Source organism: Eretmochelys imbricata, chromosome 3 (genome assembly GCF_965152235.1).
Source record: "Eretmochelys imbricata isolate rEreImb1 chromosome 3, rEreImb1.hap1, whole genome shotgun sequence".
NCBI classification, from domain to species: Eukaryota; Metazoa; Chordata; order Testudines; family Cheloniidae; genus Eretmochelys; species Eretmochelys imbricata.
The window spans coordinates 96,258,450-96,285,334 of record NC_135574.1 but is presented as its reverse complement, the minus strand read 5'-3'; the positions used below and the strand labels follow the sequence as shown (position 1 = coordinate 96,285,334).

The following is a 26,885-nucleotide window of genomic DNA, read 5'->3' as shown; positions in this document are numbered from 1 at the left end:
CCATAGGAGCTAAAACCAACTGAGTGGTCTGCCAAAGGTATAGGCATCCTGGGGCCAACAAGAAATTCCATTTGGAAGGAAAAGATTAAAGTTGGAAGCAGGTATTTGAGGCCAGTTTATGGGCAATACATATGCAATTCCACTGAAACTAAATAAAGTGCCACTATCAATCACACTGGCAAAAGAATCAATTAGCTTAGGAGTTGAGGGCTCAGTGTAGCCAATGCAAGCAGTATGAAATTGTTCCATCATGAAAGAACAAAAAAAGCGTTAGGTACAATAGAAGCAGGAAGCTTACCAAGCAGTCAGTGGGGCCACTGGACGATCGAGGTGCTAAAGGAGCACTCAAGGAAAATAAGGCCATTGCAGAGATGCTAAATAAATTCTTTGCATCAGTCTTCAATGCAGAGGATGTGGGGGAGATCCCCACACCTGAGTGATTATTTTTAGGCGATAAATCTGAGGAACTGTCCCAGACTGAGGTGTCAATAAATGAGGTTTTGGAATAAACTGATGAATTAAACAAGAAGTCGTCACCGGGATCAGATGGTATTCACCCAGGAGTTCTGAAGGAACTAAAATATGAGAATGCAGAACTATTAACTTTGGTATGTAAACTATTGCTTAAATCAGCTTCTGCACCAGGTGACTGGAGATTAACTAATATAACACCTATTTTTAAAAAAGGCTCCAAAGACAATCCTGGCCAGTAAGCTTGACTTCAGTACCAGGCAAACTGGTTGAAACTACAGTAAAGAAGACAGTTATTAGAGACATAAATAAACATGATATGTTCGGGAAAAAGCTTTTGTAAACAGAAATAATGCCTCACCAATCTTACTAGAATTCTTTAAGCGAGTCAACAAGCATGTGAACAAGGCTGATCCAGTCAATATAGTGTACTTGGACTTTCAGAAGGCCTTTGACAAGGTCCCCCACAAAAAGCTTTTAAGCATACTATGCAGTCATGGGAAAAGAAGGAAGGTCCTCTCTTGGATTAAAAGAGAGAAAACAAAGAGGAGGGGGAAATGGTCAGTTTTCACAATGGAGATAGTAGAAAGTGGGGTCCCCCAAGGATCTGTACTGGGACCTGTGCAGTTCAACATATTCATAAATGATGTGTGAAAGGGGGTGAACAGTGAGATGGCAACATTTGCAGATGATACAAAATTACTAAAGATAGTTAGGTCCAAAACTGACTGCAAAGAGTTACAGGGGGATCTCACTAAACTGGGTGACAAAATGACAGATGAAATTCAACACTGGTAAATGCAAAGTAACACACATTGGAAAACATAATCCCAACTATATACAAAATGAAGGGTACGCAAATTAGCTGTTACCATTCAAGAAAGAGATGTTGGAGACATTTGTGGATAGTTCTCTGAAGCCATCCACTCAATGGGCAACGGCTGGCAGAAAAGCTAACAGAATGTTAGGAACCATTAGGAAAGGGATAGATAAGACAGAAAATATCTTAATACAACTATATAAATCCATGGTACACCCACACCTTGAATAGTGTGTGCAGTTCTGGCTGCCCTATCTCAAAGAAGATATATAAGAATTGGAAAAGTTGCAGAGGACAACAAAAATGATTAGGGGAAATCAAATAGCTTCCATTTGAGGAGAGATGAAAAAGAATGGGACTGGTCATCTTAGAAAAGAGACGACTAAGGAGGGGGGAATATGACAGCGGTCTATAAAATCATGAATGATATGGAGAAAGTGAGTCCCTATTTATACAAGAGCTAGGGGGTCACCCAATGAAAGTAATAGGCAGCAGGTTTGAAACAAACATAAGGAAGTACTTCTTCACAGTCAGCTTGTGGAACTAGCTCCCACAGGATGATGTGAAGGTCAACAATATAGCTGGGTTCAAAAAAGAATTAGATACGTTCTTAGAGGTTAGTTCCACCAATGGCTATTAGTTAAGATGGTCAGCAACCACATGCTTGAGTGTCCTTAAACCTCCAACTGCCAGAACATCTGGCACTGCAGACTTTCAGAAGATAAAATACTGGGCTAAATGGACCACTGATCTGACCCAGTATGGCCATTCTTATGGTCTTAGGGAATATTATCATCTAATAATTAATTAAATTTGGTAATTTTTGTGACAAATTAGGAAAGAAACAGTTTGCAAGGCACATGTGAACAAGAAGGTGGTCAGGGAAAGTGTGGGACACTTACTGAATGGGGGAGGCAACCTAGTGAGAGAGGATGTGGAAAAAGCTAATGTACTCAATGCTTTTTTCACCTCTCTCTTCACGAACAAGGTCAGGTCCCAGACTGCTGCACACTTCTTCTCTGTGAAGAAAGAAGTGGTTCAGGATTATTTAGAAAAGCTGGACGAGCACTAGTCCATGGGGCTGGGTGTGCTGCATCCGAGTGTACTAAAGGAGTTGGCAGATGCGATTGCAGAGCCATTGGCCATTACCTTTGAAAATTCATAGTGATCAGGCGAGGTCCCAGATGACTGGAAAAAGGCTAGTGCCCATCTTTAAAAAAGGGAAGGAGGAGGATCCAGGGAACTACAGACCAGTCAGCCTCACCTCAGTCCCTGGAAAAAGTATGGAGCAGGTCGTCAAGGAATCAATTCTGAAGCACTTAGAGGAGAGGAAAGTGATCAGGAACAGCCAGCATGGATTCACCAAGGGCGTCATGCCTGACTAACCTTATTGCATTCTATGATGAGATAACTGGCTCTGTGGATGAGGGGAAAGCAGTGGATGTGTTATTCCTTGAGTATAGCAAAGCTTTTGATACGGTCTCCCACAATATTCTTGCCAGCAAGTTAAAGAAGTATGGGCTGGATGAATGGACTACAAGGTGGATAGAAAGCTGGCTAGATTGTCGGGCTCAACAGGTAGTGATCAATGGCTCCATGTCTAGTTGGCAGCCGGTCTTAAGCGGAGTGCCCCAAGGGTAGGTCCTGGGGCCGGTTTTGTTTAATATCTTTATTAATGATCTGGAAGATGGCGTGGATTGCACCCTCAGCAAGTTTGCAGATGACACTAAACTCGGAGGAGTGGTAGATACACTGGAAGGTAGGGATAGGACACTGAGGGACCTAGACAAATTAGAGGATTGGGCCAAAAGAAATCTGAGGAGGTTCAACAAGGAAAAGTGCAGAGTCCTGCACTTAGGAAGGAAGAATTCCATGGCCTGCTACAGACTAGGGACTGAGTAGCTAGACAGCAGTTCTGCAGAAAAGGACCTAGGGGTTATAGTGGATGAGAAGCTGGATATGAGTCAACAGTGTGCCCTTGTTGCCAAGAAAGCTAACGGCATTTTGGGCTGTATAAGTAGGAGCTTTGCCAGCAGATCGAGGGACGTGATCATTCCCCTCTATTCGGCATTGCTGAGGCCTCATCTGGAGTACTGTGTCCAGTTTTGGGCCCCACACTGCAAGAAGGATGTGGAAAAATTGGGAAGAGTCTAGCAAAGGGCAACAAAAATGATTAGGGGGCTGGAGCACACAACTTATGAGGAGAGGCTGAGGGAACTGGGATTATTTAGTTTGCAGAAGAGAATAATGAGGGGGGATTTGACAGCTGCTTTCAACTATCTGAAAGGGGGTTCCAAAGAGGATGGATCTAGACTGTTCTCAGTGGTAGCAGATGACAGAACAAGGAGTAATGGTCTCAAGTGGCAGTGGGGGAGGTTTAGGTTGGATATTAGGAAAAACTTTTTCACTAGGAGGGTGGTGAAAGACTGGAATGCGTTACCTAGAGAGGTGGTGGAATCTCCTTCCTTTGAGGTTTTTAAGGTCAGGCTTGACAAAGCCTTGGCTGGGATAATTTAGTTGGTGATTGGTCCTACTTTGAGCAGGGGGTTGGACTAGATGACCTCCTGAGGTCCCTTCCAACCCTGATATTCTATGATATGAAAAGCGCTTTACAATAGTTAGATAATGGTACAAACAACATTTGGACAGATCATTAAGTGGTCCTCCGAGACCTTCAACAATTTTCAAGTGGTCTGTGAAAAAAAAAGTTTGAGAACCTGACTTAAATTTTGAGGAAGTTCCCAAACTCCTGCATTAAGTGAAACAAAGTTAGTTCCTTGTTAAGTAAGAACATCAGTGGGTAGCTCAACATGTCAGGAGAATTGTATTAATTCCTTGGCTTGGCTCAGGCAGTACTTACAAGGGCAGCTAACTACTGCAAGGGTCCATAGCTGTACGGAGGCTACACAGTTCTGATGTCATCTGTTTTCTGCTGGTGTACCTATCTCCCATATAATAACACTGAATAACCAGGCACACGCAACTAATGAAGCCCAGTGTTCTACGCTGAAAATAAATTACTGGTGAATCAAATGGACTTTCCTTGGCCTCATAATCTGACTTCCTTAGACACCGTAACTGATGAGTCCTTGTGAGAAGCAGGAGTGTACCCAGGGCTCTCTTTGGTAGTCCACTGTTCTTCTCCTACCAACTCTGATGGCTCTTCTGACTGCCTGGTATTCAGCTCCTCCATTCTCACTATATGGCAGGGTTGCTACCTAATCAGTCATTGTGTAGTTTTCAGTCACCTGGGCCAGGGGTGGCAGAGCCTGCCCAAAAGTGGGGGGGGCCAGAGCCCCCCGCCCCTCCTCTTCTGCCTGAGGCCCCACCCCCAGCCAAGCTGGAAGCCGGAGCAGGCCAGGAGCCACGGACCCAAGACAGAAGGGTCTGCAGCTCCCCAAGCAGCTCTTACCATAGCCAGACTGTGGCCCCCCAGCTGGAGCTGGGTCCAGGTAACAGCCATGTGCAGCACACGGGCAGCTGTGGGGAGCTGCGGACCTTCCTGCCCTGCGGGGGGGAGGAGGGGCCCCACGGGGTGGAGACACAGGCTGGGGGCTGCTCTCGATCCCCCCCACTCCGGGCAGGTGGAGAGGCTGTGGCGCCAAAAAGTGGGAGGGCGTTGGCCCCCTTGCCTCCCCCTTCTGGTGTCCCTGATCTGGGCTGCATCTGCCTGACTGACTGAGTTTTACCAGCAAATCCAACTTTACACACATGACACATATGAACACAGGCCTAGCTTGAAACTATGTTATCCACTTTATAAATGTTACCTCTCTGAGCCAGGGATTGTAAATTGGCTAGTTGGGGAGGATTACCGAGCTCTGCCCAGGAACTAAAATCAGTGTGGAGAGGTAATGATTCTTGGGGTACTCAGGACTGAGAGTCACTTTGTTACCCCCGCCTCTCCCAAAAGGTAGTTTTCCCCACGGTGGCTGGGTGTTAGGTCCCTAACACCACCAGCCTGTCAGCCAATCAAGCACTTCTCTGGGGAACGCCAGCCCCATCTTCACCTGGCAGGTTAACAATAGATGCACCTGAGTCTCTTTGAAGTGTTCCCCTGTGATATCCAGCCCCTGACACTGTCTGCTCATAGAAATCCCAGATCTACTGTTCCCTGTACCCAAGTTACTAGTTTTACCTTAAACTCTCATTTCTGTATATCACACAGCACTTGTAGTAAAACAAAAGAAGATTTATTTAAGAAAAAGAGTGATGGAAACAAATGATTACAATACAAAACAAATACAAACCTGGGCCTACACTTAATATATCAGGTTCACACACACACACAAAGTTCGGACTGTTGCAGAGCTGTCTGGCTTCATAGGAACCAGGATCTAATTTTTCATGAAAATGCCTGTGTTCTTCAAAAGGTCTGCTCTGTGAGTGGATACAGAGCGCCTCTCCCCCTCAGTGTGGTACAGAAACAGTCTTTTGTCAGTATTCATAGGGTGATTTCCTGTCTGTTGTAATGTTCCTTTTTCACCTCCAGATGGTTTTGATTGTTTGCAGCTGATTGGTAAGCTTAAGTATGCACTTAGATCTTTTATTGTTTTATTATACATTTTCTCTGTAATGTTTTTGTCATAAAATAAATGTATTGTGCTCTGTGTACATCTGTCTGGTCTCTGGTAAACCATTGTCTTTGCTTATGAGAGAAATAAAGAGTGAAACTGCAGGTGCAAAGCTAAGTCATACCTGGTGAGATAATCACAGTAAACTGTAGGGGACTGCAGCCTAAAACCCTTGTCTGGAGGAAAATGGGCATAGGTTCCTGTCCCAAGGGACGTGACAGCTAGAGGCCTGAGACCTTAGGGGCATCCCTTGAGCAGACCACAGACGGGGTCAGAGGTGTATTTACTCCAAAAGAGAAAACACATAGTTGGACATGTGCCAGCAAGTTCCTCTAGAACAAAACAGTAGTCTAAAAGGCCTTTTACTGGGCAGTTCTCTGTCCAGTGCCACTACGTTGCCTATTCTTTCAAGTGCTAGGCAATAACTCATTGTCAGAACCCTGGGGAGGTAGGGGAAATGGTTCTGACGCTGAAATTAACACACCAGTAGCTCTCCGGGGTAGCTCTCACTTTTCCCTACTCAGAAAAGTACTGCTAGGTTCAGACTCTCAATCGTTAGCAAATTCATCATCCAGGGCTTGGTTGGCAGCTTGAGTTTTGCCAGTCAGGATGGGTATCACTTCAGGAACTCACAATACCCTTCGCCCACGGTAGCTACATGCTCAGAAATGACTGGGTAAACATCCGGATCATCATAATATCCTAGCTGGACAGGGCAGGGCTGAGACTGGCAGTCAGAACATCAGCTGGATGAGTTGATGACCCAGTGAAGTAGTAATTCCTGGAACAGTTGCTCCTACTTTTGTTAGACGGCCAAATGACCTTGCTGAAACTATTCTGGGCCTCTTATCAGGGTCTAATGCTGTGCCAAATACTTTGTGAGACCTTCCATTTTCTCTCGCTTGTGTAGAGGGTGTCTGCAATTCCACCTCTAGTGCAAGACGGTGAGAGACAGGTGGTCTGAATAGCCAGAGCAAGGCAGATCAAGGGAGATTCATCTAGACACAGACAGTTCAGAGTTTGTGTAAACACAAGAAATGCTCTCTGGGATTTCAGTTTTATCTCAGAAGTTCTGATTTAATCAAAACAACACACATTTTTATTTTTTCTATGAACCAAAAGTCCCTGCCTGTGTTTCTTCCATGCAGCTCAACACTCAGTAAAACCCAAAACAACACTACCAACCAAACAACAGGTATTCTATTCAGATTCTTATGTCTCCCCAAAGCTCCCTGCTAGTCTCCTCTCCCCCTTTTGGAGTAACTCAGACTACCTTTAAAAGATGATGTACACAAGAGGGAAAATAGCTTGTGCCCTTTTTTGCTTCTTTGTGAGACATAAAGCCGGTCTCTATTTTTTCATAAAGGCGAATGGAGAACCAATAAAATGGTAACTCCAGGAGAAAGAGTGAAAACTAAATAACCGACAGAGAAAGGGAGTTTTAGCCATATGGTTTAAAAATGAAGAAAAAAAAAAGTTTTTAATTCAGGGGTGGGCAAACTGCATCCCACAGGCCGCATTCAGCCGTTTTAAGCCGGCCCTCGAGCTTCCGCTGGGGAGTGGGGTCTGGGGCTTTCCACACTCCAGCCACAGAGCAGGGTCGAGGGCCACTACACGTGGCTCACTGAGGCAGCCACATGGTCCCACTCCGGAGCTCCAGCCAGGGAACAGGATGGGGGGCTGCTCCATGCAGCTCCCGGAAGCCACAGCAAGGCCTCCCTCCGGCTCCTACATGCTCCAATGGCCCCCTCCAGTGCTCCAACGGAGAAGTGACATGCCACTGCTTCCGGGACCTCCCCACGCCCCAATCCTCTGCCCCAGCCCTGATTCCCCTCTCACCCTCCAAACCCCTGGATCCCAGCCCGGAGTGCCCTCCTGCACCCAAAACCCCTAATCCCCAGCCCCACCCCAGAGCTTGCACTCCCACCTGGAGCCTGGATCCCTTCCCGCACTCCAGCCCTGATCCCCACCCCACCCTCCGAACCCCTCGGTCCTAGTCCAGAGCAGCCTCCTATATCCCAAACTCCTCATTCCCAGCCCCACCCCAGAGCCCTCACCCCCAGCCAGAGCCCTCAGACCCCCCAGGTACCCCACCCCCCACCCGGAGCCCCCTCCCGCACCCTGAACTCCTCATTTCTGGCCCCACCCCAGAGCCCACAACCCCACCCAGAGCCCTCACCCTGTCCCGCACCCCAACCCCAATTCTGTGAGCATAAAATTTCTATTCCCAGATGTGGCCCTCGGGCCAAAAAGTTTGCCAACACGTTTTAATTAATACTTGTTTAACGTATATGACTAATGTTTTGAGCCTTCTTTAAGATTCAGCACCTTTGTCCCTTCATTTAATGTGTTACAAACTCACAATAAACATCCCTGAGACTTCCACAAGCTCCTCCAACAAAACCAGACAAACATTCTTGACATTTATTTCAAAGGTAAAAAGAAATATGGGGGGATGGAAGGGGGAAGAGCCATCAGGTATTCTTTATATATCACAAAGGAGCAAAAAAGAGCCCACATTTATTTTAAATCCTTTATAAGTCATCCTAATGTGTTGAGCCCAACTGGGCTCAGCTGAACTTAATTAGCTTCTTGCTGGGCATGCCTACTTGAGGTGTAACTGAACCTTTGCTGGGAGACAATCAATAAAACTTAGGCCACTATCTGGCTTGAAAGGGCCTCTTCATTGGGGCACTGCCTGGGTGGGGAGTGGCAGGGCTACAGGATCCTGGTTAGGGATCAGCAAAACACCTGTACATCCCGTCAAACTCTACTTTATTAACAGTCCCATGGAATCTGAAATAACCACAAATGGTTAAAAAAAGCCATTGTTTTACCTTTCAATTTACCATCATGTTGGGGCATTCCTTACCCAAGAGATGATTTCTTACTACATGAAACAAATGCCACTTACTATTTTATTTACCTGATGTTTTTCCATAGTGCCCATCACCACAGTACCCATGTATTGCTGAATCCTCAACTCTCCTTAGCTATTCCTGGCATGTGTCCCGTCCAAGTAATGGCCCAGCCTAACCCCATTTAGCTTGAGATCACAGAATCAGCTGATATGGCAGCAAGCCACACCAGTTCCCCTTGAAACTTAAGTGACAGCACTAGTCTCATAAATATTAATAGTTTTAGTCTTTTCCATTATTATGCTGGTTTAGAATATAAGAAAATAAACAGAAAACGAGACAGACGGTGTGTGGGACAGAAAGTACAGAAGTGAGAGTAACTGCAGAAATGGAAAATGCCATTGCTAGGAAACATTAAATTTAGTTTGAAAATGAGTCAGGTGCTAGTTGACATTTTCTGGAGATAAGCAGATGCCTGTGCAATTAATCCACATCAGGCTGGTATTCCAATAATAATTCACTCTTATTATTGTGAGACAGCCTAAACGGTCTCCTCTCTTCTCCATTTAGGCCTTGACTACACTAAACAATTAAGTCGGTTTATATTTGGTCAACATACAGCCACCGCAGTAATTACTGCAGTTTTTCATGTCCACACTACCCTCCTTCTGCCAGTGTGCACGTCCTTGCCAGGAGTCCTTGCTCCAACTTAACTGAAGCAGTGTGAGCTCTGCTGTCAGGTGCTGACAGCCCGGGCTGTAGGCTCTGCATGGAGCCCCACTGCTGGGTGCTGACAGACCAGACTGTCAGCACCCAGCAGCAGGGCTCACAGCTGTGAGCTCCATGCAGAACTGATAGGCGATGTAAGTAATGCAGTGTCTACCCAGTATCTACCCAGACACTTCATCGCCCTAACTACATTGACCTATGCTCTATGCCACTCATGGAGGTGGAGTTATTAGGTCAGTGTAGTGGGGGGACTTACATCAGTGGGAGCAACACTGCAGTGTAGACACTTACAGCTGCTTTACATTGATCTACCTCTGTAGCGTAGACCTGGCCTTAGTCCTCATCTTCTAAGGTGAAGGAGCTGGTTCTTTGCCTGTATCTCAGGAAGGACCATAGGGGATCCCTGGGCAACAGAGATGGGAAAGGGTTCTGAATGAAACGATTTCCTTCTCTTCTCTCCTCCCAGAGAACTGATGCTACTCCATCAGAATCATAAAACTGATTGTGTACAGGGGAAGATCTGTAAACAAGCCATAATTTGGGGAATCTACAGAAAGAGGGATTGCATCCTAAAAATCAATTAATTTGAAAAAAGACGTGGGGATCCTGGTGGATAACCAGCTGAACAAGTCCTCCCTGAGTGAGGGCTGTGGCCAAAAGGATAATGTGTTCCTTGGATGCATCAGCAAAGAAATATCAAGTAGGAAAAGAGTAGGGATCTGAATGAAAACAGCACTAGAAAGACCATTACCAGAATACTGTGTCCTGTTCCATGTCTACACTTCTAAAAGGATGTTGAAAAATTGGGAAGGTTTCCAAGAAGAGCAACAACAATGATTTGAGAACTGGAAAACCTTCCTTACAGTAAGAGATTTAAAGAGCTCAATCTATTTAGCTTACCGAAGAGAAGTTAAGACTTAAGCATGGTCTGAATATACTTACATGGGGAGAAAATACCTGATGATAGAGAGCTCTTTAATCTAGCAGACAAAGGCATAACAAGATCCCAGAGTGGGGAAGATGAAGCTAGATAAATTCAAACAGGAAATAAGGCACACATTTTTAATAGTAAAGGTAAATAACCATGGGAATTGCTTACCTAGGATGTGATAGATTCTCCATCTCTAGACATTTTTAAATCAAGACAAGAAGTCCTTCTAAAAGATATGCTGTAGTTCAACTACAAATTTTTAGGCTTGATGCAGGAAATGGTAGGCAAAATGTTATGGCCTGTGCTGTGCAGGAGGTCAGACTGGATGACCACCATGGTCCCTTCTCATCTTAAAAAAAAAATCTAGGAAACCCCCAAAGGGGAGCCTCCAAGGTGTGAGAGTATCCCCTTCTGGTACTTAAGAAGAACAGAAGTCACAGACCCATGATCAGTTTAAGACGCCTGAACAAGTATTGAGCAAATTCAGTTGATAGGTGACACCATCCAGCCTGGCTCAATTTCAGCAGCTTACCCCTGAATGACATTCCGATCAGCAGCCAGCACAGGAACAGAGGATATTTGGTCTGGTTTTCCTCGTGGACGCAGAAGCATTTATGATGAATAGGAAAAACATACATGCTGGAACCCTCACTGAAAACAGCTTCCTTCAGATTCCAGGTGGACTTTACCATGGCCCTGATAAATCTCCCAGGGAACAAACTAGGGAAAATAAGGAAGAAGATAAAGAGATTCCTCAGACTTCAAACAGTTCCTCAAAAACTAGGCTCAAGTTCAGGGGTTACTATCTCTACCATTCAGTCAAACCTCCCATGTCTGGATCTGTAATTGGGCCCTCTAAAAACTGAAAGCTAACCTGCCTCACAGTGGTTGTTCATATGACAACATCTTTAGTGGAAAGTGAATAAGGAAGTCCAATGGTGTCTAAACCACATGAACACATGGAACAGCAATGTAATCTGTCTGTCTTCCCCCATGGGACAGTAGAATCAGATGCCAGTCTGTCAGGTTAGGGAGCAAAATGTGAAAAATATCAAAAAGGGGACAATGGTCCCTTAAAGAGTCAAACTGGTACATAAACTCACTGAAGTTTAATGACTGGAGTGTTTGCCATCATGATTTTTGCAAACAACTGAGACAGATTGTGGATCCTTCTAGAAAAGGGCAATGCAACCAATGTATGGTGCATAAATTGCCTCAGGATGGTCTAAAATCCTAGAAAATGTCCAACATTGCTGAAGGCTTTGGATCTATATTGTCTGCTGTGCCAAGTCTTGGTTCAGGTCCAGTATATTTCAGAAGTGACTAACCTAAAAGCAGACTGTTATTCTTACCTTCAACATGATGCCTGGGGGAAACTCCCCAGTTATTAATACAAGTTCTTGGGCCCAAGCAATAGGCCGATTTGCCTCACGTCAGCTCTACTAACCCAGTGAAACTAGTATTATTATTCCAGAACTGGAAGAATAACAACTCTCTTCCCGTTGATGACCAGTAAGCAAACCTTGGCTATGCTGCTTTGTCTGGCATAGGATCCTCTTCTCTAAGTTAAAGGGAGTGGTAAAATGTTCTATTATCAGTTGTGTTCCAACCTTCCTTCAATGCCTACTAGAGTATAAAGGGAAATTGGGCTTTCCTGTCCTCTATTTAGCTCACAATTATCCTTTTGTAAAAACCTCTTCTGCCAGTATCAGCAATTAATTGGATCAGACAGATCATGTGGCAGGCAATATAGATACTTCCATGTATGAGATACCCTTTGGCGCCACTTTGGTCATCCATCTAAAGGAGATGTATCAAGTCTGACAATTAGGTCACAGAAGAGGTCCTGCTTTAACATTGTTATCATCTACTCTGTTCTCCAAATGAATGCAGCTCTATATCAGCACTGAATATAGAAGCTCAATGCCTTGCCTTAATATTGTGATGCTTGCAGGCACCACACTGTAGGAAAATCAGGACTTATAGAAAGATATGGAGGTGAAATATTGAGTACTGTCACTCCCTGAGTAATTCCGCTTGTATTCTCCAAATCTTAAATACAGAGGATAACAAACAGAAGCATTCTTATTGATTCACTTCAAGTTCAAGAGATGATTTATCACTTCAACATTAGAGATGACAAATCAGAATCATAGCTACATCAAATGAAGAAATGCTGCAACTCATAGAAACCGGAACATCACAAGGGAAGAGCTCATTGAGGCGAGAGAGGGACAGAGAGGCATGTATATACAGTATGTTTTCTGGAAATGTTCCTTGTGTGATGCTGTGCTACATAATAAAGAAAAGGAAGGCACTGTACATAGAGCCTCCATGTTCTTTAATAAAGAACAGAATTTCCCACAAGATTCTTCTGCAAAATTCACAATACTGTATCATAAATGAACTAAACAGACAATGGACTCAATCCTGCGAAGTTTTATGCCTGGGAATAACTTTGCTCATGGGATTGCTCCTGTTGCAGTCAGTGGGACTACTTACAAGAGCAAAGGTACTCACAGGTATACAACTTGCAAGATTGAGTCCATTATCTATTTAGTTCATTTATGGAAATCTTCCAGGAACAAGAGTTTGAGAGAGAAGGAGGACTGGAAAATGGAAGCATTTTTACTTTGGCTTGCTTTCAATTTTCAAGATCTGCAGGGCTGCTTATACCATTTTTCAGATGCTGTATATATATTTCTTGGTGTTTCTTTTTGCAACCTGCAGTAACTTTTTTTTTCTAATGTTATATTTTGTACATATAATACCAGTATTCATTCTTTAAAATATGTAAAAAATTTGTGTAAGAGATAGACTGGAAAGACTTCTTCAATATGCATGCAAAATATTATCCAAATACAGGCACTCAATGTAGCTCACAGCAGCTCCACACAAATCATAATCAATTAGTGCATAAACATCACCCATTTAAAAGTCCATAATTATGTATTGATATAAGCATGTACAATGACCTCATGGAAGTGCAGTATTTACAGACCATTAAGTAAATAACACACGTGATAAAATTACATAACTGAGTATTTACTCTAAAGACTAATGTCAAGAAGATAGCTGTTAAAAATCCATAGCCTTGATACTGCAGGCAGATCGACACAGGTGAATCCCTGTATCCACTCAAAGAATCCTACTGAAATCAGTAAGGATGTGAACAGGTGTAGGGTCCAGTTGCTCAAATGAAATTGCAAGATCTGGGCCCAATGTATCCACTCTCATACACCAAATATTGCTTATTAGCTATTGTCTTCTCTCTGTTTAGAAAAGAAAATTAAACTATAAAATGTGTTCTGATATCATGAGTCTGAAAATCAGATGTCAGGACTATTAATCCAGGATAACAATCCATCCACACTTAAAACTGTTTAAAAAAAAATACAACGGCACAAGTCAGAGTCCAGATTTGTAATGTTAACTCTGAGCAGCCTCTCTTCTCTTGGTCAAATCTTTAATATGTTTGTGACCAATGTCGTTTGATAGTTAAAATACATCTATTTGTTTTAAACAGAACCATCACAACCAACCCCATTTTCCAATAATTCATATGCTGGGAATCTTACAATTGCCCCAAATCCAGACTGATGCAAGACAATGAAAATCAGCATTTGTTCTTTATTTTGAAATTGTATTTGAAACCAAGTTTCTAGCCCACCAATTTTCCTGAATAACAAAGGATATCAGGTATGAAGTTATGTCAGACACACTGGAATATGATCGTTGCCTATTGCTGGATGCTTCCGTGCATCACTGCAGTGACTACCCACCCCACATCACCCAATACCTACGACAGATTTCATGCTCCCAAAATATCATTTAAGGCCCTTCCCTCAAATTACCACCATCACCTTCTCTTCCTCCTCCTCAGATTAAAAAAAATGAAATCTACTACTTGGAAGTGCATGTAAAAATTCTGTAATCCTAACTGGAAATATATCTCAGAACGTGTTAAAGGTGGGAGAGGAAATAATTACACTATTTGCAAAAGGATTTTAATTGCAGAGAAATAAACAAAAAGACTTGGATAGTAAAATCTTTGAAGCAGGACTACAGAGATTGAAAGCAGCTACCTCGCTGTGGGTACTACCAAAACATAACCAATCCGGTAAAGATTCAAGCGAAACCCCCCTTCCCCAAACACAGGCTAGCTGTACATGCACAACACACAATCTGCACCTTTCAGTCCCGCAGCTTCCTCAAGTCCGATGTTCCCCCTCTGGTTTTGCTGTCACAGCCAAGCCAAGGAAACCAGCATTTCTGAAGCCAGACAAACTAATGCACTTCCCCATCTGCCCGCCTCCTCCTCGCCCGCCTCCTCCTCCCCCCTCGCCGGCTGTGTTGTTGTGCCTCTGAAAAGGCAGGTTAATTGTTATGAGATCTGCAAAATGTCAGCCCCCGATGGAGCCCCCTTCCCCTCCCCAGGCGGCTGCTGGGTCACCCCCACCCCAGCCTGAGAGGGGCATCTCCCGCGCAGGGCTCGCTGCCCGCCCGCTGAGACCCACCCAGCTGCACCGGTTCCTTCAGCCGCGGGCCGGGCACTTGCGGCTGGGTCTGGGTCGGATCCTCTCAGGGATGCTCAGCGGGGCCCCCATGCCCCCCGGGCGGCTTCAGCAGGCGCGGGTGGGGGTCGCTGCAGAGGCGCGGACGCGGCAGCCCGGGAACATCCACGGCCGCCGAGGGGAGGTCCCCGGAGAGACCCGGCCGCTGCAGCTCAGCTCAGCCCGCTGCAGAAAGCGCGCAGCTCCCGGCCTCCGCCAGCAGCATGGTCGCCAGGCAGAGCCCGCCCCGCCTGCGCCGCACCCACCCAGCGGCTCTCGCCACCAGCGCGCCCCGCTCCCCCGGCTCTGCCTGCGCCGCTAGCACGACCCGCAGCTCCGCCCTGCCTGGCCGCAGGCGCCTTCCCCCTGCTCGGCCCAGTCCTCCAGCGCCGCTCTGCGCGTCAGCTCCCTCTCCCCCGAGGGAGGGGGACAGTATTAGCCCCTTCAAAATGTCACCGCAGCTTTCGGCCCCGTGATTTGTCCCATTGAGCACACCAAGGAGCCGGCCCTCAGGTTGCTCATTTTCTAGGCAAATTGACTTGTCTGAGGGGTTTTTTTTGGTGGGGGGGGGGCGAGGAGGGGGAAGAGAGATACATTTGCCAGTGTCAAGGCCTCAGTCTCACAAGTTGCAACATAAAGGGTTGACCCCCCCCCTCCCCCGGCACCCCCATAGAGTCCATGGCAGGGTCAGCACCTTAATCTGAACAAGTTAGTGTTCCCTCAATTACTTTGGGACCCCCCCCAAAAAAACAAGTACATATACTTTTTTTACTAGCTCCCCAATCCTGCAATTTGATCCATGTAGTTGGCCCCTTGCACCTATGACGAGCCCTATTATAGAATCAGGGCCCAAATTTTAAAAGTATTGAAAATTGATAACCTTAATTTCAGTGGGAAAATGAAAAACCTATAATATTCATATTCCCTGCCTCCCTACACTCCCAGCCTCCACCTTTCTTCTTCTTAGGATAAAAAAGTGTTCTGTTTTAAAATCAGGAAAATAAATATATTTTCCTACATTATTTGACTTTGGGCAACAGCAGGTCTTGAGCATACAAGATTTGTCATTTTTGTAGCTATTCCATTAGAGTGTATAATGTTCACCTCTCTCTCTATTCCTCCTTTTAGTCTGTTTCACATTCACAGCTCCAGCTCTGGAAATCCTGAGACTTCAGAAGCAGGCCTGAAGGCTTTAGCAAACCCACAAAATCATGAACTGCAGACTAAAAGCCTGAGGTTAAGCAGTTATGTATATAAATACCATGGGCGACAGGTATCATAGGCTGGGGGAGGCTGTGCCTCCCCAAACAGCCAGCTGTGGCCCCGCACATGCTCCACCCCCAGGTCCCCCCTCCAGCTTCCGCTAGGTGCAGCTCCAGTCTCCCTGTGGGGTGGCCGCAGCTCAAGCCGCACTACCCACCCTCTTGGCGCTCTGGGCCTAAGGAGGCTGAGGCCATGCCATCCACCCTCCCGACACTCTGGGGCTGGGGGGGCCTGCAGCCATGCCACCCACCCTCCCCGTGCTCAGGGTGGCTGCACCACCTACCTCCCGCTGCTCTAGGGTCAGGGAGGCTGTGGCTGCGCTGCCCACTCCAGGACTGTGGGGGAGGCTGTGGGCACTCTGGGGCTGAGGGCTCTAGCCTAGGGCCGAAGCTGGCAGCTGCAGTGGAAGGAGGGCTCTGGCAGAGGGCATGGAAGGGTTGAGGCCTCAGGCAGATGGGGCGGGGCTGGGAGCTAGCCTCCCCCAGCCAGCAGTTCACACACCACCCATGATAAACACACAATATTCCCCATGCTTGTAAAATGAGACTCTCATAATGAAATGCCAGATAAAGAATAAAGTGCCATAGCAAGGCAGCTCTTTTAAGATAAGAAATATTATCATGCCTTCCATATGGGCCTAGCCTATTGAAGCCCCATTCTTGGTTGGTCCCCAGGCATTACCCTAATAAACATAATTCACAATGAAAGGAAAACACTGTGAAGAACCAACTGGGACATTTTTTCTTTCCCTCTTCAATTTGTTTCCATCTCCCACTCAAAATGGTGCAAAGCCTATTTAATTCATCCCTAAATTTGGCTGAGCAGGTAAAGTCAGTGACTAGCAATACTTTCTTTCAGGTCCAAGGAAACTTCACCCCTTCCTCTTGGCCAACGACCTAGCCGATGATCCAGGCATTTGTCACTCTCAGGCTACATCACTGTAATTTACTGTATCTGAAGCTGATTTTAAAGAAAATGCAGAGGCTCACAGAATGTAGCTGCCCACCTTTTGGTGGTTTAGGCTTTTGTGAACATATACAGCCATGCTCTATTACTAATAGATTTTACATGAAAGGTGCTCAGAAACCACAGTGATGATAGGCAGCTGTATAAAACTTATGAGAAGCATCTTGAAGATTAGGGTCCCACTCTTGCAGGATGTTCCATGTGGATATACCCTGTACCTCCATAAAAATCCTTATAAGAGCAAGGTCTAAGACTCCACTTAACTATATACTGGGCTTCTACAGTTAGAGATAGTAGCTACTCAGATACTGTGGTGATGGGGTTACATAAGAACCTAACTAAATGTTATATTTTGATATCAATTTTATTTTTGTCTTCTTTTCCCTACTACATAAGATTGACAATAAGTCTGGACTCTTCCCTTGTCATGATTATAGGGACCTTGGCATTCATTTGCCCACGACCTGGTCACGGGTGTAACTTTGATCAGCTCATCTTCTGATTCAGCTCATCAAATGGCTATTAATAGTGGTCAAGTTTTTACCAGTTAAAACCCCCAATGCCTGTGAATTGGTCCTTTTAGAGTTGTACAATTCAGTTCCATTAGTGTTTATACTAGTTTGAAAAAAAAATATAACTTTTTTTCAGCCACTGACAAAATTATTCTGTGGATTGTGGCCTGGCTCGGATATTTGGGGAGATTTGTACCAAGTCGGGACAAAACTTTAAATTACCGCTTTTGATACACTAACATGCAAAATAAACAAACAGCATAACTGGGATGCTAGAGTCAAATTCTTGAATGGATTTAAATTTCTCCTTAGGCACTGATGTTTTGGGGAATATTACTGGAAATGCATACTTTGCACAGAGCTAAAGCCACAGGTTATATTTGGTGTTAGTTGGAAGTTTTAACTATTAATAGTTAAGCCTGCGATTCTGTCACAGAGGTTGTGGAAGTCATGGATTCTGGGCAGCTGACTCTGGGGACCGCCTGAGCAGCAGCCAATGCAGCTGGTCATGGGCAGCGCCCAAGCAGCAGTCCCAGGGGCTGCCACGGAGTCAGCTGCACCGGCCCCTGCTGGAGCAGCCCTGTGGCCAGCTGCTTGGGGGGTCCCTAAGGCCATCCGCACTGACCGCTGCTAGAGTGGTCCCGGAGCCAGCCACTCGGGCTGGCCCTGGAGCCAGCCACACCGCCTGCTGCCGGAACAGCTCCAGGCAGCTGGCCCCAAGGAGTGCCCAAGCAGCAGCCATCTCCACCTCCAGGGAGAACCCAAGCATTGGTCCTGGAGTCACTCCGGGGACCACCCCAGCAGTAGCAGTCCTGACACGGCCAGAGCAGCGGCCCCGGATGCCATCTGGAGAGCAGTCCCTGGAGAGCAGCGGCCACTGGGGGGCGGCGGGAGGAGTCAACTCCCAACCCTGGAGCAGGGGCCCACGAGCAGGATCCCACCCCAGAAGTGGAGATTTAGTAATGGGTATGTATAGTAAAAGTCATGGAGGGTCATTAGCCATGAATTTTTATTTCGTGAGCTGTCCATGACTTTTACCAAAAATATCCATGACTAAATCTTAGCCTTATTAATAGTATTATCTGAATTACTAATAGTCATTAATACCTAATCCAATGCCCACTGAAGTCAACAGGACTCTTTCTATTGATTTTAATGGATATAGGATCAAGCCTTTAGTAAAAACTAGAATCATATACATTTCCACACTAAATCATTTAAAAGGGCAATCTGGGATTTTGAGGTACAGAAAAGGGCTTCTCACGTCTAACAGTAAGGGAGAAAGAAAGATAGGGAAAAAACATTAAACATTTTACACAAGAATAATTTAGTTGAGACTTCCTTTCCCCCACCCCACAATTTTCTTTTGAAAAAAGGCTAACAATTTTCTAACCAGCTGAAAATAGTAGCCATATATTGTACATGAACATAATTTACAAACTCTCAGATAGCACCCTCTAGCTCAGTTGAAGTTTAACAGCATGTAATAAAAATATAAAGGAAATTAAACTACAGGAAGGTACTGTCAGCCAACTCACAGCTCATAAACACAACATTGGGGGCAGAGGGTTGAAGCTTGCTACAAAGCTCTGGACAATGTATTTTGATGTTTGTTTGTTTGTTTTTAAAATCACCTTTATGCTGAAAACAAGTATAACACTTCAGTTGTAATGGTAATTTTCAGAGAGTTATAAGGGCCTGACAATGAAATCTCTTCTCCAGTTATCTGATAATAGAGGCTTAGAATGAAAGGGCAACTGTAGAGATGTCACTCAGAGCTCCTGTGCAAATCAAGATAGGTTAGTACTGAAGTGCACTATAAAAAAAGCACTATATAGAGGGCACACCAGAAATCTACAGTAAGTCATCTTCTACCTAATGTATTTTATCTAACATCAAAACAATTCTTTACTTTGCTTAGGCTTTTTAGGAACCTAGAACCACAATCAAATTAGAGTAATAACTTAACCCATGTATTAACTTATAATGACCACATTAGTCAAATGCGTGTATGCAGCCATGTGAAAATAACATACTTATTAGGTGCCCATATGTGAATTTGGGTACCTAACTCTGAACATTTTGGCTACAGTACCTTTGATAAAAATCTGGGCTTTATTAATTTTGATTGCTCATGAACATTTCCTTTTTATAATTAATGGATGGAAGTCTCTTTTTCAGACTTTATTCCTCCCCGTCCCCCAACCTCAGGAAGATTGTGCAGCTTTCTTGGTTGTTCTTGAATGCTAGTTGGAGCTGAAGAGACATTGAGCCCAACCGGCTGCGCTTCTGTGCCAGTAGGAGCTGAGAGAAGCTGAATCACTGACAGAACAACACATAGTGAAGCTATCTTAGATAGGGAAGGGTGAAGTGAAAGAATAAAGAGGAGTCACATGAGTTAGTCACAGAAGAAAAGGAAACCTACATATGTAAACAAAAGTATATCCAAGTGTGTAATAACATTATCATTTTCCCCTGATGGTCTAGTGCTGGGATTGGCAACCTTTGACCCGCAAGCCCCCTAGTGGGCTGGGCCGGTTTGTTTACCTGCCGCATCAGCAGGTTTGGCCGATCGCAGCTGCCACCGGCCACAGTTTGCCGCTCCAGGCCAATGGGGACTGCGGGAAGCGGCGCAGGATGTGCTGACTGCCACTTCCCGCAGCCCCCATTGGCCAGGAGTGGCAAACTGCGGCCAGTGGGAGCTGCGATCAGCTGAACCTGTGGATGTGGCAGGTAAACAAACCAGCCTGGCCCACCAGGGGGCTTACCCTGGCGGGCCACATGCCAAAGGCTGCCATTCCCTGGTCTAGTGGTTAGGATTCATTGTTCTCACCATGGCACCCCGGTTCGATTCCCAGTCAGGAAAGTACTTTTTCTCCCCTCCACTCCTCCGCTAATCTTTTACTACATGTTTAAAAGAATATTTCTCACAAGAATTCACATCGCAAAATTAAAATCATCACTATAAGTAATTAGCGTTCTTTCTATATATATTTGGAATATCATTTATTTTGAAAAATACTCTGTTTGCTTATTGTGAAACCAGAGAATTTTACATTTTTACTTTTAAAGTTTCCCTAAGCACACACATCAAGATCTTTATTTTGCTATTGACTCTTTAAAAAAACAGGACAAGGCTAGTACTGTGATGCCAAACATTCAATATTGCCAATCATGAGTCACCCCAAAACATCATTACATTTTATTTGTAAGTTGCCTGGACCTTTTTATATGCTTTCTGACTCAATTCACATTTTTAAGTTATCCTCCACAACTATGAGGGCAAGAAACTTAGCTTTCATTTTAAAAAAAGGGAGGGGAGTGTGGAAGATGATCACGTGTCCCATGACTTCAGGAGAAAGCCCTCTAAGGCCTAATCTATACTAGAAAAAGTTTGCTGGCATAGCTATATCAGCAAGTCTTCCTAAAGTAGACACAATTTATAGCTGCAAGAGAGTGCTTTTGCCAGTATAATTATGCTAGACTAGAGCTTTTGCTGGCACAGAAGTGTTGCAAAAATAATAAATAAATAAATAAAATCATAACTCTACCTGAAAATGCTATGCTGACAAAAGTTTTAGAGTATTCCTGGCCTAAGAAAGCCACCACATAGCATAAGAGTTCACAAAACTAAACATGTGCACTAGGTTTCCACTTATTGATGCATAGTTCCCCATTGTGTGCCTATATGATCTGGTCAGTTTCTATCCAAAGACTGTATACGGAAATATACAGGATACATTTTCTCTACAGTCCCAGTTCTGTTTCCACATCAGTGGCAAAACTCCACCAACATCACTCGGAGCAGGACCCGACTTATACTCCATTTCCGTATTCTGTCTACTCACAAGGACAAAATAATTACCTGCGTGCACACTTCGTGTGGGTTAGCGTTGTAGGGTCCCTCTGCAATGTACACATTACTTGGCTAGTGAGCTTTACTGCATATGAAATATGCATCTGTGAAGTAAAGCTAACTGTATCATCAATGTTTAGAATGAGATCATACGAAAATCTCGGCAGGGCTTCAGGAACTTGCTCTCCTTGTATTCTGGAGGTAGCAGTAGTAATTCCATAATAAAGGGTGAGCTGACTCTTGCATGTAAGACACAGAATTCATACCTTTTATATATAAAAAAGACAATATATCCTTCCCCAAATTAAATCACTTACTCTCTGAGCACAAAATAGCCTTTCTGAGAATGTATAAGTACCATTGTTTTTTGCTGTGGTGTTGTGGCCATGTTGGTCCCAGGATACTAGAGAGACAAGGTGAGAGAGGTAATTGACAACTTCTTTTTGTGAAAGAGACATGCTTTCATGCTACAGAGTTCTTCTTCAGGTCTGGGAAAGGTCCTCAGTGCCACAGCCAGATAAATGAACTCACAAAGGAAAATGATAAAAGACAAGAACACCATCATCTCCGGGCAAACACTTTTCACAAACAACCTCGCCACATCTGACCTCTCAGTCCTCATCTTCAAAGGAAACCTGCACAACACCTCCAAAAAAATGAGCCTGGGAACTTAAATTCATAACTCTGCTAGGCACTGAGAATCGTCATCTTAATAAAGACACTGGATTTACAGTTTATGACAACAATCTGTAACCCACTAACCTCCCTCCCCCCTTTTTTGTCTTACGGCTGCAGAATTGTTAATGGGGTACCTCACTTTGAACGCTCTCTTAGAATATGTGTTAACTACTTAATGCTGAACAGTGTGTTCCATTTTTAATTTAGCTGTGACAACTCTGAGTACCTCTCTCAGACCTGAAGAAGAGCTCTGTATAACTCAAAAGTAGGGGTTCTCAAACCTCTGTACTGGTGACCCCTTTCACATAACAAGCCTCTCAGTTTGAGAACACCTGCTCAAAAGCTTGTTTCTTTCACCAACAGAAGTTGGTCCAATAAAAGATATTACCTCACCCACTTTTTCTCTCCTGTGTATAATAAGTATATCTGTTAATTTAGGAATTCAAATTAGTTCAAATGGGTTCTGTAAGGAGTTTAGCACCTGACATTAGGCACCCCACCCTCTTAATCTCAGTAAGAGAACATCAGACTGTTCAAGCTTCCCATATAGTTAAAACTCACTAAAATCTTATGCACAGGCTACACCTGAACTTAAGATCAATGGTCTTTTTTCCTGTTATTCTTCATATAAGTCTCTTCCTCAGCAGAAGCTGTGGACATAACGGTCTACTGCAGAATTCCACAAAGTGCCCTCTTTCACAATGGCTGCCATTTCCCATTGAGAACAATGGGATTGAAGCCACAGCTGGTGGCCATTTTGAGAAAGAGTTCTCATTCTCTCACAATGTTCTCAATGGAACTGAATGTCTCCCCATCTTTACAGTGCAGGGGAACAATCATTTTTCAATTATGAAAAATAATGGCAGTAACCATCATCTGAAATAGCTTAAAAACAAAACAAAAAACCCTACCACACCAAAACTACTCAAAAGGTAGGCAGAGAGGAAAGGAAACATAGGACGAGTAGGCACATGTGGAGATAAACATAAGGTGAATGCAGTGTGAACTCATGCTACTTTATGCTGCTCTACCAAAACAAAGCAGCTGTTAACTCAGTTTAGTTGGTCCATATGCTCTGACTGCTGTACCTCACTTTGGAGCAGCACAATATACCAGTGAATCTGGCCATAAAAGCTTTTTTAAATGATTGAAAATTGATGCTTCATATCTTCAAATCATTAGCAATATTACATGATAACATTCTTTCAGTTTCTTGTTTATTGTTCATATAGGACATTAATAAAAATTCCCAGACAAAAATTTAAAAACAGAGTTATAGCTGAGTACATAGCTGTAATTTAGAGTAAACTAAGCTACATTAACAGCTGTTGTAATCATCCCAAAACCAAGCATTATAAACCCAGGAAACCAACAGCTAAGGTTAATCTGAAAAGAAATCTAAACATGTTTAGGTATGGAAATGCAGTTAAGGAACAAAAAAAGCACCTTAACTCTCCCCCTTCACAAATATTTCAAACTTCCCATGTAGTTAACTCATTTTTAATGCCTCACTCCAAATTGTGATTTTTGCCTTATGTCACTATAGGACAGAGTTGAGGTTTCTGCTGAAAGAGAATTTTTCTATCATGAATAATGGAGGAAAGATTGACCATTAATTCTTTTTGTTTTAATTAGTCTATACAGAATATTTCAGTGAATGTTAACTATATGGGGAACCTGAAGCATCCTTGACAAGGCAGAGTTAGGGCCCCCAAACAACTGTGACTGTGCATTTCACCTTAATTTGCTGGATTTCTTTTCAGTTTAACCTTAGCTGTTAGTTTTCTAATTTATGATGTTTGATCTGGGGTTAATTACAACATTCCTGTAGCACTGTTTATCCTAAGTGACTGATAATACTTTCAAAAAACGGAGTACTTGTGGCACCTTAGAGACTAACCAATTTATTTGAGCATGAGCTCACGAAAGCTCATGCTCAAATAAATTGGTTAGTCTCTAAGGTGCCACAAGTACTCTTTTTCTTTTTGCGAATACAGACTAACACGGCTGTTACTCTGAAACCTGTCATAATACTTTCAGTCACTCTTAACTCCATTTAACTTTTAGTTAAACCATTAAGATGAAAGGTCTCTTATTAACAAACCCTCAGAAAAGATATTACAGTCTTCAGGGGCAGCCAGAGGGATTTCAGCTAACTACTTCTTCTGGAACTGTAGGGCAGCAACAAGAACATTAAAAGAATTCTTTAATCTAGGGGTTCTCAAACTTCATTGCACCACAACCCCCTTCTGACAAAAAAAAAATTACTATATGACCTGAGAATGGGGGACCAAAGCCTAAGCCTGCTCGAGCCTCGCTGCCGCCCCAGCTGCGGTGGAAGGGGGACGACAAAGCCGGGCAGGGGGGCCAAATCCCAATCCCAAGGGTTTCAGCCCCAGGCAGGGGGCCTGTAATCTGAACCCCGCCACCCTGGGCTGAAGCACTCAGGCTCTGACTTCAGCCCTGGATGGTGGGGCTCGGGCTTTGGTTTCTGGCCAGGGGCCCAGAAAGGCTAATGCCAGCCCTGGCAACCTTATTAAAATGGGGTCCTGACACACAGTTTCAGAACTGCTGCATTAATCAAACTCTTGACTCATTTTTTACATCTGACTTTTTCCCATAACATCCTCAAAAGCATAACTTTGATCAGAGCCAGGCTTTAAGGCTGAGTACCCCTACAAATTTAAGCCCCCACACTACACTTTCCATCTCAAAATATCTTATGATATTTTATTAATTCTGGCTGCAACCCTGCAAGCTCTCTATGTGAAAATGATTTTGAAGTCAATGGGAGTTCTGCAGGCAGAGGACTTGCTGGATCAGACCCTATATCAGGGGTGGCCAACCTGTGACTCCGGAGCCACATGCAGCTCTTCAGAAGTTATTTTGTGGCTCCTTGTATAGGCACCAACTCCAGGGCTGTAGCTACAGGTACTAACTTTCCAATGTGCCAGGGGGTGCTCACTGCTCAACTCCTGGCTCTGCCCCAGGCCCTGCCCCTGAGCCTGCACTGCCCTTGCTCCTTCCCACTCCCCTGCCCCCAGAGCCTCCTGCACTCCATGAAACAGCTGAGCAGGAGGTGCAGAAAGGGAGCAGAAGGCACTGATCAGTGGGGCTGCCAGTGGGTAGGAGGCCCTGGAGTGTGCGGGGAGCTTATGGGCGGTTGCTGATGTATTACTGTGGCTCTTTGGCAATGTACATTGATAAATTCTGGCTCCTTCTCAGGGTCAGGCTGGCCACCCCTGGCCTATAGGTTGGCATTTTACCCATCACTTAAATTCAGCTACCTCTTAGGTGAAGCATTTAACTCCATATACCAATACTGCACAATAGTTTCTTATTGGAATGATGGAGAAACATAAGCACCTACAATACACCTGGCCAAACAGAAATATAGCCAAGTGTTTACCATTACACTTGTGATAAGTAACACTACTTTTTTTTTTTTAAAGAGTAATGAGAAATCCAGGTTTTTAAAAATTAAGTTAATTTTATTTATTCTGCCTGCACCTTCCCAGGAACCCCTTGATTTTGATTTATTTGTGGCTTTTTAACCATTTTTTCTTATTTGTAAACATGCTTGCCACCTTCTCTCTCTCTCTCAAGACCTGCAAAGCTTCCGGACTATGCGAAAGAAGCAATAAACTAAGAACTGACAACTACACATCACATGCAGAGAATAAATACGAGGACAGCACCACAAAAAAAAAAAAAAAAAAAAAAAAGAGGAGGAGGAAAAGATTATTTCCCAACCCCTCGAATCCTTTTTCACTTCTAGTCGTCTCAGGCAGCTACCCGTGACCACACGAGTTAAAATACCGCGAGGGAGAGCAGCACTCTCAACTTGGCACGCGTCTGATCCAGGGCATCCCCCGGCAGGGCAGCGCCCCACTCCAGGAGAGATGCAGGTCACCCACGCGCCTCCCTACTGGCCCCGCCACATGTGCGCGAACACGCGTGTGTAGCGGCAGGGACACGGCGCCACTTCCCGCCCGGCCCCGCCCCGCCCCAGCGCTTCCCCCACTCGCGCTGGGCTCCTCACAGCCCGCCCCTTGCATCCCGCCGCTCCCAAGCCGGGCCTCCGCGGGTGGGAACGGGCTCTTCCTCGCTCGGTGCGTCACCCCCGGCTCTTCCCTCCCAGCAGGGTGGTACTGGCCGAAAAGGGAAAAGCCACGGGGTGGGGCTAGGAAGTGAGCGTGATACAAGTTACAGATGGGGCGTGGCTACGTGTCGAGACGGGCGGGTTTTATGTGAGTAGGCGCAGTTAGGAATTCGCACTCTGAACGGCGGAGAGGGGGCGGAGGCGGGGCTACGTGAGGAGGCGGGTAGAACGTCTTGCGTATAGCGCTTACAACGATGCTCAGAGAAGACATTCATGAGCTCCCTGGTGGTCTAGTGGTTAGGATTCGGCGCTCTCACCGCCGCGGCCCGGGTTCGATTCCCGGTCAGGGAAGCTAAGTTTTTTTCCCTCCCGCCGCGGGCTGGTTTGGAGCTTGAAGTAGCAAATAGCTGCGTCTTGCACAACCCCCACAGCAAAGCGGGATACCCCTAAAGGGCCAGTGTTAGAAGGCACATGTGTGTGGTAGGGGTAGAGATGGACACCCACCCACCCATCCATGCCATAGAGGACACTGGCAGATGCAGGCGTGGTGGGCACCAGGCCTGGAAGGGGGT

General features: G+C 44.9%; 1 protein-coding gene and 1 non-coding gene across 6 annotated transcripts in view; one reads left to right on the top strand and one right to left on the bottom strand.

The window, feature by feature from the left end:
• NCOA7 (nuclear receptor coactivator 7) overlaps positions 1-26,059 on the bottom strand; it is a 168,117-nt gene extending 142,058 nt beyond the window's left edge. Inside the window, exon 1 of one of the 5 annotated variants that reach the window (XM_077813014.1) lies at positions 26,031-26,059. The gene's annotated coding sequence lies outside the window, so the exon portion shown is untranslated. Of the gene's footprint in view, positions 1-14,900; positions 15,200-16,482; positions 16,627-26,030 lie in introns of those variants that run through there. The other 4 variants (XM_077813013.1, XM_077813012.1, XM_077813015.1 and 1 more) reach the window with 4 other exon arrangements.
• A 533-nt stretch (positions 26,060-26,592) lies between these two features.
• On the top strand, positions 26,593-26,664 carry TRNAE-CUC (transfer RNA glutamic acid (anticodon CUC)). Its single transcript has one exon. It is a non-coding gene; the product is annotated as a tRNA-Glu (tRNA).
• The last annotated feature ends 221 nt before the right edge of the window (positions 26,665-26,885 follow it).